This window comes from Vicugna pacos, chromosome 11, assembly GCF_048564905.1.
Source record: "Vicugna pacos chromosome 11, VicPac4, whole genome shotgun sequence".
NCBI classification, from domain to species: Eukaryota; Metazoa; Chordata; class Mammalia; order Artiodactyla; family Camelidae; genus Vicugna; species Vicugna pacos.
In genome coordinates this window covers 23,945,598-23,962,205 of record NC_132997.1, presented here as the reverse complement: position 1 = coordinate 23,962,205, position 16,608 = coordinate 23,945,598, and the positions used below count along the sequence as shown (strand labels likewise).

Here is a 16,608-nt window from a genome sequence, read left to right as displayed (position 1 = left end):
GCTTAACGCTCCGCGGCTGCCGCTTGGCCCACGCCGCTCCTCCCGGAGGGACCGCGCCGCCGCCGCCGCCGCCGCCGCCGCCGCAGCAGCTGCCGCCTCGGGGGAGCCGCGGAGCTTCTGAAGCGACGGCCGCTCACACCAACTGCCTTCTGCCAACTGGCAGACCGGTAGGCGGAAGGAGGGGCGCGGCCGAGGAGGGCTCTGGGACGGGGCCTGTCCTGGCAGCGAGCGCGCGGATTGGCTCCTGTGTTCCGGGGGCGGGGCTGCGACTCAGGATGGAGACAGGATACCTGAACTGGTGTCCACACAATTTGTATTTTTTTTCTATTAGGAATAATTTTGCTGTGAACATTTGTAAACCAGTTTTTGGGGGATCTAGGTTTTATTTCTCACAGCTGCATACCTTAGATTGTCATGGCTGGGTTATAAGGAAACTCAATTGTTGGCCTTTTTAGAAATTCCAGACTGCTTCCAAAGTGGCTGCACCGTTTTACATATTTCCACTAGCCGACTCTGAGTGTTCCAATTTATCTCTACATTATAGCCAACACCTGTCATCGTCTGTCTTTTTGATGATAGTCAGCCTCATGGTTCTGAAGTGGCATCTCCTTGTGGTTTTGGATTGCGCTTCCCTGATATTGAGCTTCTTTCATATGCTTGTTGGCCATTTGTATATCTTCTTTTGGAGAAATATGTATTAGAAATTAAGTATTCTAGATAAAAGGCTCTTTTCAGAAATATGATTTCTAAAAATAGTCTCTCATTCTGTGGCTTGTCCCTTACTTTCTTGAGAAATTACTGCCCCAGGTCCTGACATTAGCTCTTCCCTCGCATTGAATCCTCCCTGGACACATACATGGTGGTCTCCCTCCTTCCTTCAGGTCTTGGATCAAATGCCTGCTTGTCAGTAAGATCTCCTTGGATCCCTTGTAGTGATCACCCAGTAAGAACGATGATGACAGCCCCATGCATCAGCATCTGTCCCACCTCCCTGCCTCATTTCCCTTCAAGCTTTAATCACCATGTCCATGTAAAGTAGTCTTTTGTGAATTGTTTAATTAACTGATTTGGAAATTTCATAAAGGATTTTTTTAATCAGTTTGTTACCTCTTTATCCCAAATGTAATTCACTTTACGTAATCCAGTATGAATGCAAATGGAAGAATGAATGAATTGCATGAGAAACAATAATATATTTCACTTTATTTTAATAAACCTATGACTTTTTCCAAATCTGCATGTGAATGCATATGCCAGCATAGTTCAGTCATTAGTCGTCTGATACAAAGCTAATTTCTTCATTTTTCTTGGAAAGTAACCTTTGGCTTTGGAAGATTTAATAGAAAATAATAGATGAAAAGCTAAAATAAATAAATAACTACTTCATAAAGACTAAATGTGGTTAACAGTGGTGCAAATTAAGCTGATTGAAGCTTGAGGATGGGTAGATCCTCGGAAGGGTCATCATCTGCCACTGTGTCTCCCCTCTGAGTGTGAGGGAGTTTGCATGTCCATGGATGCATGTGTGACCAGGCTGGGAGGTCACAGGTCAGGAAGGCTTTTCAGTACCAGCTTCTGCTCTTTCCTGGCCTGGCCTTGTGTCGATTGACAATCAGGTTCAGTCCCTAGGAGTTTTCTGGGAGTGTTTGTATTTCCCTGGGTTACAACTAAATAATTACAGCCTAATGTGGTAAGTGCTAGGATAGAGTTCTATGGAAAGAACAGGATAGTTGCTGAAGAGGCCACAATTTCTTGATCTTGGGGGACCTGGGGTAATCTTCATGGTGAGGCAATATTTGGGGCTGTTCTTATAAAATGTATTTGGGGTGAGGAATTCTGAGTTGGAGGAAGGTAATATATAGGGGAATTGGAATGAGATTTGGGTAGGGGTTGAGACTGACAGAGATGGATGTGGCCATAGCAGTCTGGAGTGGCAGTGAGATTGGAGAGGGAGAAATCTGCTTCTGAGACTTTTTTCGGGGCTGACCTAGATAGGAAGTGTTGCCTCACTGGATGTGGAGGGGAGAGACTGGAAGAAGACTTCTTGCTTGGGTGTTTGGACCAGATGGCCATAAACCAGCGTTGGATATTCAGAGGATGGACACTGGGGACATAAAGGAACAGATGATCAATTGGCCACATTGATCTCTTTTCTTTTAACTATTTATTTTGAAATAATTATAGCATAATTAGTACACTGAGATCCAAGGTAGCCTTCAGCCAGTTTTCCTGAATGATAACACTTACAAAAGTGTAGTACAGTGTTAAAATCTGGAAATTGACATTGGTATGATCCATAGAGCTTTTTGTGACTTTGCTGGTTCCCGTGCACCCATGTATGTGTGCGTTCATGTATGCCTGTATGTATCTGTGCAGTTTTATTACATGTTGATTTGTGTAACCATCACTACAGTCAAGATATAGAATTGTTCCTCCTCTGCAAAATCTCTCACACACTTTCCCTTTTCCTGACTCCTTGCAGTCACAAATGTGTTTTCCATCTCTGTAATTCTTGTCATTTTTGAGAGTGTTAAATAGTATGTAATATAGTATGTAACCTTTTGATATTGGCCTTTTATCACTCAGTAGAATTAATTCCCTTGAGATCCATTCAATTGTTGAGTGTATCAAAACTTCACTTCTTACCATTGTTGATTAGTAGTATTCCATGGTATGAATGCACCAAAACTTGTTCCATACATTAAGGGACATTTGGGTTGTGTTGAAGTTTTAGCTATCACAAATCAAACTGTTACAAATATTCATATGTATTAACTTTTGTGTGTGGATACATTTTCATATCTTTGTGATAAGTGACCAGCATTGCATCTACTGTGTTGCATATTAAATGTATATTTAGAATGTATTTTTAAGAAGCTGCCAAACTATTTTCCATAATGGCTGTACCATTTTAACATTCTCAGAAGCACTATATGAGTATCTAATTTTGCCACATCATTGGTATTGTCACCATTTTAAAAAGTTTTCACTGTTCTAATAGATAGGTATAGAGTAATATCTCATTGTGATTTTAATTTGCAGTTTCCTAATGGCAAATGACCATCTTTTCATGTGTTTGTCTTCTGTGTATTCTCTTTGATAAAAACATCTATGTCTTTGCCCATGTCCTAGTTGTATTGCAGGGCTCCGTATCACCACTCTGAGACACCTCATTGTGCCTCGTTGCTGCTTGGAGGGTGGGGAGGAAGCACCTGCTGGCCCCCTAGACCCTGTGAGGTGGAGGTTGGGGGAGGCAGATTGCTGAGTAGCACTCCTCCCACTCACCACCTTTGCCTCAGCGCTGCCAGGTCAGGCTGCAGCTCCAGTTCTGAACGTGGCCACACTGATTCCACAAGGGGCCAGTTTTCTTTTGGTCTTGGCTGGAGTAGAGCCAGTATTAAGAACAAGGTTTTTCTGCCAGACATCCCTTTCCCTGTCCCTGGGCTAGAGGGAGGGAGAGGCTTTATTTACAACCCTTATCTTCTGGTGGTTCCAGGTCCAGGCTTCTCCAGCATCTCAGCAGGGATGATGGGGGAAAGAAAACCCGGGGAGCTTCACCACTCCTCACATTGTCAGCTTCCTGGCCAGTCAGCCTTCCCTCCATTTTTCATAGCTTTCCTGTGTTTGTTTGTGGTCTTAGTGCCAGGATTTTTAGTCACAAGAAGGACTGGCAGCAATGGAGTGACTTCATCTTGGCCCCATGTTGGTTTTTAAGGACATGGGCCACTTCAGGAGGCAGTCTAGACTCAGTAGAGCTTTGTGAAGGGACCTCAGTGTAAGGCCATTGACACCAAGAGATGATGGAAGAGGGCTTGGGGCCACTCCAACTTTGTCTGAACCTTGGCACCTGTGCTTACTGGTTGGGACTTAAGACTCAGCTTTCTTATTGTTCAAATGGGGATGATGCTGTTGCTCCTAATAATGCCTATGTCTGTGACATTATGCATGTAGAGTAAGTTGTAGGATACCTGATTGTTACTAAGGGCCCAGTAAAATTGAGCTCTTGCTTTATCTATAAATGAAATTCTTGGCTCTAAGAAGATCATTTTTGGGCTTAGTGAGAGTGATCTAAGTGAGAACAAAAGCCAGATTACAGGGATTCAAAAATCAAGCAAAAGATGAGAAAAGAAGTCAGTGTACCTTCAAGATATTTTGCTGCACAAGTAGAGAGAGGGTTGTGAAGGGATTCAGGGAAGTGACTGGGGGAGAAAGGAGTGTGAAGTTTAGATAGGAAAGAATAAAGGACTGAAGAGGGAGAAATAAAGAGGTAAATTACAGAAAGAGCCAGGTTGCTGCTGATGCTGCATTTAACACCCGGTATAAAGAAAAGAAAACTATTCCTTGAGACCAGGCACACTCTCCCGTGAAGCCCATCCAGCACAGAATCCAGTTCCTGGCTATCATCACTGATGTCACCAAGTATGTTAACCTTTACCACTTCCAAATCAGACTCCCACTGGAACTGTAACCCACCACTTCAGCTCCTGGTAGTCTGCAGCTCCTGTTGCAGAAAGGAGAGAAACAGAGGAAAGGTGAGACTGAATGAGGAGCTAGGACATCAGGAATTTTTATATAATAAGCTCCAGTCATTTATTGTTATGCCATCAGCTTTATTCCAGGCATGTGCTCTGGTTATGATGATGACAAAACAGACATTATCCTTGTGCTTATGGAGCTTTCCTTCGAATGTGGGAGTCAAGCCTTATGTATTCATGCACAGTTCTGACATGTGCTGTGAGGCAAAGGGAATTTGTACAGTGGAGTTATATTATCAGGGGAATTCTGCATGGATGTGGAGGGTAAGGAAGGCCTCCCCAAGGTAGAGAGATTGGAGGTGAAATGGGGTAGTGGGTACTGTGGAAGCTGAGAAGCGTGGGGAATGTTCTAGACACAGGGCACAGCATTTATGAATGAGGAATGTGAAATGTTTGTGGAACTGAATGAAAGCCACCAAGACCAATGTGTTCAGCAAGTAGAAGCAAGACCTGAGATGGGAGGTGGAGGAAGATGAGCCATGCGGTCATCGTAGGCACCCAAGGTCTAGGGTGTTATTCTAAGAATGCCAGTTAGTTATTACAGAGTCATAAGTAGATTGACATAGAGTACATGCTCTGGTCCACATTTTTTACAAATGACACTGTGTGCCCTGTAGGACTTATATTAGAGAGAGCCTCGGATGGCTATGAGGAGACTAACCCCAGTAACAAAGGAGACAAATTGAGAGAGGAGGTAGTTTGGACAAGGATTACGGCCGTGGAAATGGAGGGAAGTAAGTGAACTGGAGACTTAGTGATGCATCAGATGCGGAGGCAAAGTAGAGACAGGTGTTTACATGACTTTCAGCTTTGTGGCTGGGTGACTAGTTTCCAGTTTCCAGTAATCAGGATCACTGAATATTTGGGGGAAGAAAACATGAGTTTATTTTTAGACTTTTATATGGTCCAAGATGCATCTTGGAAATGATGAGAAACTGGTTGCCTTTGTGGATATGAAGGGAAAACAAAGGCTTATGATGGAAACAAGGGCTTCAGCCTGGGCGGTGAAGACTGAGGAGGTCTGCAGAGGGGTGGGAGGAATTCCAGGACAGAGGGTATTGTACTGTCACCAAAGGGGACAGTATTAGGAGGCAAGCCTAAGAGTGAGAGGCATGGCAGTGTCTGAGGAGAGAGGCAAAGATTTAAAGATTAGAGTTAGAATAAAAATAGTATGAACATTGTAGAAACTGAATTAAGGAACTGGTAAAAGGCTGGCCTGGCACAGTATTTTTACCCGTATCCCTTAGAGCACTGGGTACTTGGGAGTGTTACTGTCATGTTCTCTCTCTGTCTCTGTCTTTCTCTTTTTCTCTCTCTCACACACAATCATGTTTCATGATGGAATAAGTATGGGGATCACTGTTAAGATGAAACAGTATGTCAACAACATAACTTCTAAGAATATTTGTCTAGCACCGTGAGTGTCAAGGTGGACGGCCCATGCAGCAGTACTTACGGACTCTCAGGGATCCAAGTCCGCGTTCTCTGGAACAGCAATGGAGAGACACCTGCTGGGTGTCATTAACAGACTCAGCCACAGAACTGTGCATCAATCCCTCTCAACATCCTCCCCTCCCTCTCCACCCCTGCTCCCCAACCCCCTTCTGGGAAAGGTACAGTTTCTCTCAGGAGTTCAAATAGCAGGGTTCAGTGTCAGGGTGCTGTGGGTTTAGGGCAGTGGAGGTCAAAATACTTGGTGAAACCAGAGATGACAGCCAGGAATCTGGATCCATTCCAGCCAGTGTTTGGGTGAATAGCATGTCTGGGTGTTGGGTGGGATGAATCTTTGGTAACCAGTGAAAGCCTCCAACTTAGCAGCAGGGCTCTAGCTCATTCACAGGCAAACAGGAAACCCTGAGAAAAGGATGTTCTGAAAGAAACCTTCTGCAGATAATTGGGGTGGGGGTGGGAAGGGGTGAACAGTAAAAGAAAGGAAGTAACCAAAAGATAAGCCCTGTCCTGGAGCCTGAAATTATTTAATCTTAGAAAGTTTGTGAGGGAGATTTGGAGATGGAAGGTTTGTTATTTAAATGTTTAGAACTTGGAAGTTCCATTATGTTGGTAATGGATGTGTTAGTGTGTAGCTACTTTCCACATAGCTTTGGCCATAAGGAAAAATGAACCTATTTCAATAAGTAACTCTCATCACCACTGGTATGGCAGTGAGATCACCAACATCCTCTTCATAGAGGGTTATATACAGTTTTAAAAAGCAGAGGAAGAAGATCACTATAGAAGGTTTGAGCAAATAAGAGTGATATTATGAGTAACTGGGTATTTTGTGAGGTGGGATTTTGCTGGAATCTGAAGCCCAGCATTTATCTTGCAATCTCCAGTGCCTAGTGTAATGCCTGGTAAACAGTCAGCTTTTGATTGAATGGGTGGATGAATAAATAATCCCTAAAATTCATTTTTTTAAAACAAGAACCAGAGGAGAACACTTGAGACTATATTAACTTTGGAGGTCAAACAAAGCCAAAAGTATCCAGATGACCTCTAAGTTCTGGCATGAATTTATAGCACTAGTTTTACATAGTTGATAGTTGCTGATAAGAATGAGAAATGGGTTTTTAACAGGTAGAAAATTACTGACTTTTGCTTGATCCCACATGTCTTGCAAGGAGAAAGCCAAGATGTCAGGGAAGAAGAAACAGTTGGTATTGCTGTAGCAATGAATATCGGGATATTGCAGATTTGATTAACATTAAGTTTTAGTTCTATTTTTGTAACTTCCTACACATACGTATTCCCGCATTAGAGATGAATGATATGTACATGAGAGCGTTTTGTTGAGTGAATGTATAGATGAGTGAATTCACATGTACCTTTGCTGGACGCAGCCTTCTTATTTCTTAATCTATTTGTATCCTAGTGTTTGACATGACCAGCTCTGTCTCAGGCATGCCTAAGTATCTATTTGGGATTCAAATTACCTCATAAGGACCCTCATTTTACTGTAGGATGATGGTAAACACTTGGCATTATCTGCATATCATTATGTCCTCGATATTTCTTATTTTGATTGTCTTGTCATTAACTTTCCTCCTTTAACCTCTCTCTTCTCCCAGGACATGGAGGCTTTCTTTTTTCCTATTCAATTAGTGATCTAATTTTTCTGTCTTTAAAAAAATTACTGACTTCTAACTACATACAGTCATTCCTTGGTATCTGCACGGAATTGCTACTCAAATCCCCAGATACTCAATCCCTTAAATAAAATTGTTTGTAATTTGCATATAACCCACACACATCCTCCTGTATACTTGAAATCATCTCTTGATTACTTATAATTTCTAATACAACATAAATGCTATGTAAATTGTAGCTGGAGCACAACAAATTCAAGTTTGCTTTTTGGAACTTTATGAAATTTTTTGCCCTGAGTATTTTGGATCTGTGTTCGGTTGAATCCACAAATGCAGACCCCGCGGATACAGAGGGCTGACTGTACCATGAATCATACTGGTCACTAGGACCACAGAGATACACAGGACATAGCCCTTCTCTCCAATAAGCTCCAGTCAGTAGAAGAAGTAGGCATACATGTGTAGCACCAGTAAGACATTGTAGTAAGCACAGAACAGAATATAAGGTTCTCTGTTATTGTGGACAGAGACTTGTTATAATGAGGATCAAGGTGGGCAAGGCAGGCTTTTTAGGAAGTTATACTGAAGTCAAACCATCTTGTTTAATTCTATGTATCTTTTGTTGCATTACATTCCAAAAGCCAAATGGATCAAGCCCTCAGAAGATCTATTGGTCTGTCATCAAATCTTTCCCTGCTGAAAGAAGTTTCCTTTGAGGAGCTAGTCTTTGCTGGGTAATCCTATCAACAGAAAAGCCTGCATTTCAAATCAGTCAGTGAACACAAAACACAAAATAGCTTTATTAGAAATCTCTCAGGTTCTATCATTTACAGCACTTTATGGCTGAGCTGCCTTATGTTTAAACAACAGAAAATGTTGAAGGGATTTTAACTCTGAGGACTAGACTCAAACCCAAGATATGGTGGTTGACTCAGACTTCTTAACGCACTTAGAAAATGTAGGATTTTGACTGTTTTCAAACATCTTTGTGAATTATAGAGATAAGACTGAAAATAAAAATCATCTAAATTCTGTATTAAGAATAAATTTTGTGTTTTTTGAAACCTGTAAAATATTCTGCCTTATGTTAAAATGCAGAGGATCCTCTCCTATAAAGAACCAAACTTAGAGCAACAAATTTTTAGCTTGGGTTTTAAAGGGTGAAAGAGGACAGTTAGAAAGAAAAGAAGCCTGGAGCATTTTTGTGATGAAAAAATTTGAAATAATCTAAATCTTCTATTTTTGTTCCATGACTTAATAATTAAATTGTACTTTTCTTTTCCCAAAACAAAGAGGCAGAAACAATGATTGCAATAGTTAAATACATATTTATTTCTTTAAAAAAGTTATAACACCTTTAGGATCAAATTACTTTCAAATTTAACTTGATTACTTTCTGAGAGAAATACCACTTTAAAATAAAAGTCTTGCATTCCAGAGAGCATTATAAATACCTAAAAACAAGGGAGGAAAACTGTACTGTTTTAAAGCATGCTGGAATAAATAAAAATATATTTTTTTGGTGCATGACTAATAGCGAATAGCAATTAGGAGATTTGGAGATGATCTGGTTTGCATTAAACATATTTAAACATTTTAAAATGTGTCATGAATTAAGTCAAGCTTTACCTCAAATAGATGCTGAAAATACCAAAATACACAGAGTTTTCCTGTATTTAAGATCATGATTATCTAACAACCACTTGGCTTTTGTTTTTCCTCAGAGCACAATCAGATGAACTGGAAAAAATGGAGACGCATGGCCGGTCCTCCAAAGACAAGGAAAATGACAAGTCTCTGGATGAAACTGAGCAGTGAGCGCATCATAGGACCCTGTAGATGGCATCCAGGCTATGGGTGGGCTCTTTCCATTTGAAAAAATGCAGTATCTTCTGTGCGCACGTGTCATGAATAATGTGAGGATAAACGTGTTTTGTGCATTGTCTTTTACCTCTTAACTTGGCTTTCATCGGGCTTCTATGAAATGCCACACACTGTGCTTTCCCAAAATTGGGGAAGACATCATCCTTGCTTAGGACACCAAGAGCATGTAATTTTTGTGATTTTTTATGGTTATATTTGTTCAAATGCTGTTTATCTGTATGATACACATTTTCATAGGAATCTCCACATTTCAACCTGATAAACCACATTTCTTTAAAAACAAAAACTTTCTTCTAAACATATGCTAGCTCTTGAATAGTTTTTAACAACTGATTTTTGGATTGAAACAATAGTTTTTGTAAATGTTACTCATTAAAATGGATCTGAAACAGAGTCTGAGAATCATAACTGTATATGAATGAAGGATTCTTTTGTATTGGTAAATATATCTTATTCAATCCTCCAATAAGTTAAATTTCATTAATTTAAATAATTAAGAAGTAATCTGAATAAAAAGTAATGAAGCAAGAAACAAGATTTTTGTATAATTTCACAACAGCTATGCAAAGTCTTTCTGATTTCATTCTTTCTCTATAAAACACATGTAACTGTATTTATATAGTTATATATGTATATAGTTAGTCCTATTTGTATACCCACGTGGATGGAGCTGTTACTCCAATCACTCGGAATTAATTTTTGCTCAGCGTGCCTATCAGCAGGCATTTAATACATGTTTTGTTAATTGATTCAGGTATTGCTAATCAGTTAACTGATTTACAAGTTAGGAAAGACAAAGGAAGTCAAGTCGCTTAAATCATTTTACCAACAATCCTGTTTCTTAAAAATATATCACTTTTATTACCATAGCTGTACATATATTGTATACAGATATGTTAGTAGTACAGAATATATTACCATATGGGTAATCTAATAGATATATTATCATGTCATGTCAAACGATTATAAAGCCATGTTGCTCTTTTTATCAATGGGGGAAATAGCCCTGGCTGATTGAATATTATAGAAAACAAAGCTTGTATTACAGAGGGTGTTTTAAAAATATGTATTAGGTTTCACACATCCAGATTTTCAGCAATAAAAAAAAAATTAATGTCTCTAAATGTGCCAGGAAGAAGGTGAACAGCTTCTTCTTTGTTAGATATGAAACAATTTTACTTTTTTCTTTAGAACTACACACATTTTGTATTATTTATAGCTACCTGGATGTTGATTTCTACATCTCAATTGCTAACATGATTTATAATATGTCTTTGCAATTTTTAAAGCTCCAGCTTACTTGAAATAATACTTAACTTTTAAATTTTCTTCATGTACATACTAACAAGCCTCAGTCAGACTCACTGTTGGAGTGGTACCTGTTGGTTCAGCTGTGCAGAAATGCTGGAGAGAGTTGGCCTTCTCAGTTTAGATGGTAGTTATACTTTTAAAAATAAAACATAAAAAATAATGAGCTAACTTCTGATCGAGGAGGGTGAAAACAGGAAAGTGTTCACAGTTGAGACTCCACCCTGAAACAGCTGTGCTTCCACTTGGAGATTAGGTTGGAACAGTGGGGAACACAAGGTCTTCTGTGCTATTAAGCTAAAGTAACGTGAAACACAGAATTTCACCTTTGATTCTAAATATTCTCATCTAAATATGTGGATTTACTGGAATTAATTTTATTTGACACTGTATATGTAATAATTTGCAAAATCTATTCTTACTTATTGTGGTCGTTCTGCCTAGGACAATAGCAGAAGCCTTTTGTTGTACATTGTTTCCTATTATCTGCGCAATTTTGATGAGATCAGACGGTTTTTAGAGAGTCATGTTGTGTTGCTCTTCACTGGTTAGCGATTTGACAGTGTATGTCACTGTTTTGTCAATGTTGTTGTAGTCTTCTTAATTATTTGAACATCCTGTGCTTCTCACTGATTAGGATGCTGGAAAGGAACAGTGTGTGTTTCCACTGCCTGAACCCCAGGACCTCCTTCAGACCTCACAGATGAAGTTTGAAGATTTTCCAAAAGACCTCAGAAAACTAAAGAGAGACCTGAGAGGTAATGTACAGTCTTAAAGCAACTCATGATTGATATTTATGCTTTTTCAGTGAGAGGACAGACTTCTGTCACGTCGTTGTTAAAAGATAAGTATTCCCCCAACCCCACCCTTGGTGCACCTTCCCAGGATCTTGTGGCTTGTGAACTTGCCTGTGAAGAAAATATTTTCTTTCACATATTTGGTCAAAAAACACACACATGTGTAATGCTTTATTATTAGTTGAGAAACCTTATATCAAATCATTTTGAAGAGAGTTTGAAATTCTTTGAATTTGTAAATTCAGAGTAATATATAAAAGCAAATTGTTTATAATTTTTTTTTTTGGTGAATAAAATCCCTTTCCTCCCCTCTCTGCTTTTGATGAAGTAGAGTTGGCTTACAGTATTATATTAGTTTCAGGTGCACAACTTAATGATTCAGTTTTTTTATATTATGTACCATACAAAGTTATTATAATATTATTTTCTCTATTCCCTATGCTGTGCCTTACACCCCTGTGACTTATTTATTTTATAACTGACAGCTTGTACCTCTTAATTCCCTTCACTTTTCTCACTCATCCCTTTTATCTTCTTTTCACGAGGGTTCTTCTTGTTATTGAGTTGAGACACCTCACCTATCTATTTAAGCCTCTTTCTAACTTTAAGTACAGACGGGGAGTGAATAAGTTTATATGAGATTTTCATTTCATGTCTCACTAGATGAGAAGAAGAGGCATGGTTACTGCTGCCCAGAAACCAAAAGGATGATAAAAAATTTAAGACATTCATTCTCACTTCTAAAGTATTTATCCAAAGATATTGATCTATAATCAAATTTATGGAGTTGTTATATTCCAGTTACAGATGATATTATATGGATTTAAATCAAAATAGTAACATTATATAGTTTACTTGTAGTTCTTAAACACTAAGCATTTATTATGGGCCTGATGCAGGATAGGCATCTGCTAGGTGTCTATCCTAGCACATGCCTGTAAACCTAGCAGATGCCTGTAACCCTAGCAGATCCTGTAACCCTAGCAAAGTTATAGTCAACTGTCCAGGGAGGGTGAAGACTTGTCTTTAAGATGCTCCACCTTAGAGCCTCTAATATGAGTGCTCATTGACTGAGTCCAGGATTGATTGCCTTGTTTTTTAGAAACAATTAAAACTGTGTTTCCTTTATGTAATGCTACATTACTATGCATTTAAGTATGATTTCTTAAAGCAATATAAAACCCAGACTATTCATGTATAGTATTTATCACACTTCAAAATTTTGCCAGTTATCATGATTTGCTTCTGAAATTCCTCTCTCTCTCTCCCTCTCTCTCTCTTCCCCCACTGTCACCTCTGAAGTAGTGCTGGACATTTCTGGGGTATCTGAAGGATATTTAACACTTTAACCAATTCAGTCTTGCAAAGAAGGATTTCATAATTTACAAAAGATCTTATAAACAAGTGTGGTGGTGAGCTCATTAACAGGCAATTTATGTTTAATTTGGTTGATGCTTCACTTTGGAATGTAACCTCAATTACTTTTCATATCTACGTGTTTTCTTACTATAGTTACAAAAAGTCATGAAAATGCTCACATATCTAACTCTCAAGACTCAGAGCAAAAAAGGGAGAACTAACAGCCACTGGGAAAAGGATTTGGAAAGGGCAGGTAGGCAGCACTGATGAGAGCTACTTCCTCCTGCACATCTGTCTTCTCGAGCAATGATCGCTTATTGAAGGAGCATCTTAGCAATTTCTGAGTGCCTCAGAGGGTTAAGAAGGTGATGATCTTAGCCCCAAGGGTTTATACTTTATATTGGGATAAGAAGAACTTTTCTGAATGGTCTGTTCCCTGAACTAGTCCCTGTTGCATGTACCCAGCACCACATTTCTCAAGTTTGTCCATAGGCTGTTACAATTTGGTGCCCTAGAAATGGGGGATTTCATGGATAAATGAGTATGAGAACTGCTGGGCTAAGATAAGCTTGAAGGCAGTTCCAGGGCCCTCTGGACAAAGGGCTGCAGCAGTTCCCAGCCCACTTGACCACAGAGCACTTTTCCCAGTGTGTCTGGTAGGTGCTGTAGTCAGAGGAACTCACTTCAAGAAATGCAGGCCTGCTGCCCTGTGAGTAACAGAGGCATGGTGTGTGCCTCAGAGGGGCTTACAGCAAAGGTGGGGAAATGAAACTAGGTCATGAAATAGTCTCATTACATGTTACCGTTCTTGTAAAATAAGATCAGCTTCAATGGCTGTTGACAAGGCTGTCAAACTCTGAGGGATCTTTTGAAAAACTGACAAAAATCAGAACAAATTATGCCTTTTATTTTTTGCTTTTCTAAAATGTTTCTGTTTTGTTTTCATAAAAATGAGATGTTTTGTGACACAAGGAAGAAATCTTGTGATCTGGAATTTAAATTCTATTTCTAGAAAGGATCTAGCATGAAGGCAGCATTCCATATCAACAAGGCGTAGAATAAAACGGCCTCATGTCCCTTTACGGAATGAGATGGTATAAATATACACTGATTTGACTAAATAGGAGTCAAATAGGAGGTTATTTTGTACACAATTACTTTAAATGAATATCTACCTTGATAAATGTACCCTAATAATGATCCCTTTTAAGTGATCAAATTAGATAATTCATTTCAGAAGATTCAAACAGTCTGTTCACTTTTTTTCAAAAGCAAAGTTTTTAAAGAAGACAGAAAATTAGATGATATATGTAGAGAACCTGTCCCAATATTTTCCATATAATAACTATCTCAAAGACATTGGCTATTTATAATAAGGAAAATAGAATAAACAGTGTGATTAGGTTGATAAAGACAGATAAGCTGTCAGCCGTAAGTAACCCATCTTCTGGCTCTGTCACTATTTCTCATTCCAGACTTATTTTTGTTTCTAAGGAATGACCGAGAAATAATGTGTTATGGCTCAGGCACTTATAGTAAGACAACTGAATCTCATTTTAGCATTTTATAAGAGCATCTGCTGTGTTTGGTATGTATATTGTTCCCACGCTTTCTCCAGCTCCCCTGGGAGCTCCCTGGATTTCCAAGCCCAGTGACATGTAGTTGGTTTACCAGCTTGGTCAGTTTGTGCCTCTTCTGACTGTGAGAAGCTCTTCTTGATGCCATCGTGCCCCATGGTGGCTTCTGTTCCCATGCCTTTCTTGGGTAGAAATGGTTCCACTTGCCACCTGACTTAGCATGAACAGAGCACTGAGTAACTAAGTTCCTGGAACTCGGCACGCATGTTCTCATGCACAATCTTCCCTGAACCTCCTGCCCTCCCCCACCTTCAGCGTGTGACTTGAAAGTATTTCAAATTCATTACCTACAAGTTCAAGCTGAAATAATATCTCTGTCCAGACATATACAGGAAAAATCAGCTCACAGGCTAATTTGTATTGATTTGTATTTGTTTGGAACATTTACATTTATAATTGTAGATATCTGATTTTATTTTTGTTTGAGAAATGAAAAAATGATGTTATAAACTTAATTCAAATGCAACCAGCAGTTTTTTAAAAATTACTTCTTATTATGATTTTAGAATGAGTAACATTTTAGTATGGAACATCAGACAACATTGAAAAATGTAGAGAAGAAAATATATTTATTTTTATCAATGGAAATAATCAATAAACTATTACAGTAGGAACAGAGAACAGTTTTATTTGAGCCAATCTGAGGATTGTAGCCTGTGAGACAGAGTCAGGAAGCACCTGGATTGTGTTATGCTGAACCACAAAATGGGGAAGGCTTATAAAGGCAAAAACTGCAAAATTAAATATGTTGTTTGTCAAGAATTAGAATTGGAGCTGGCAGGATGTAAGGGTGTTTGTTACGTAAAGATTGGTCCAAAGTGGTTGCATCGTTACAAGGCCTTGAGACCATGAGGTTACAAATAGCAACTAGTAGCAGATACTGTTCTGAGAATGACTGGTGGTGTCCTTGAGTTTGCTACAGTGTAGAAAATTCAAGTTTTTGGTAATACAGGAACGTATCTATAATGACAACACAAGCAGAGTGAAAGGTGTACATGTTCTGGGTTTGGAAGAATTAGTATTGTTAAAAAGACCATATTACCCAAGGTGGTCTACAGATTCAATGCAATCACTATCAAAATAACAAGGGCATTTCTCACAGACCTAGAATAAATTATTAAAGTTTGTGTGGAAACACAGAAGAAACCAAATAGCCAAAATAATCTTAAGAAAGGGGAACAGAAGTAAGGGAATCATGCTCCTGGGCTTCAGAGTATACTACAAAGCTATATTAATTAAAACAGTATGGTACTGGTCCATTTTGATTCTTGAATGCACTTTTTTCTTTAATAGTTAAAGCAGATGTATAGTGCATGTTTGAAAGCCTCAAAACAATCTGTTGAAGCTAGCATAAACTTTAAGCCAAATCATGTGTAAGCCAGAATGACAGATCCATATCTCAGCATGTGAAAATTTCCTCCATCATCTGTCATCCTGTAGTCCAATAATATAAGGTTAATATTTTGGCATGTTTTTATCTAGTGTGTGTATATGTTGCACATGCATGGATTATACCATCGACACCATGATGCATACAATTTTTGTAATTTTTATCCATTCTTACATTCTCTGCTCTAAAATTGGATAACATATTTATGTTTACATTATGTCTTTTTTCTGGCTTTCTATTGTCTTAAAATTTTGTCAACATTCTCTCCCTGACTCCTGCAATACATTTTGAAAGCTATAGAAAGTATTACTATTAATTTGTTGGCTGATCTTAATTGTGAACATATTTTCTTAAAGTATATAGTTTTAATACCTGCCAAAAATTTACTCAATATATTTACCTTCCCAAATAAGATGAAACTTTTAGAACATTGTGACTAATAATTAACTACTCTTTTCTTTCTTCTAATGTTTTTCCAGACTTTAACTACTATCATTTTTCTTTTAAAAATTGTTGATATTTTATTATCCTTAAATAATAACATTTACCAACATATGTAATCACTCTGCCATCACTTTTGCATCCCATTTTTCCCTTCTCATTTGGTTGTTT

The 16,608-nt window shown here is 38.6% G+C and overlaps 1 pseudogene; it reads left to right on the top strand.

Moving 5' to 3' along the window:
• Positions 1-3: 3 nt before the first annotated feature.
• LOC140699217 (formin-2-like) overlaps positions 4-16,608 on the top strand; it is a 162,487-nt pseudogene continuing 145,882 nt past the window's right edge.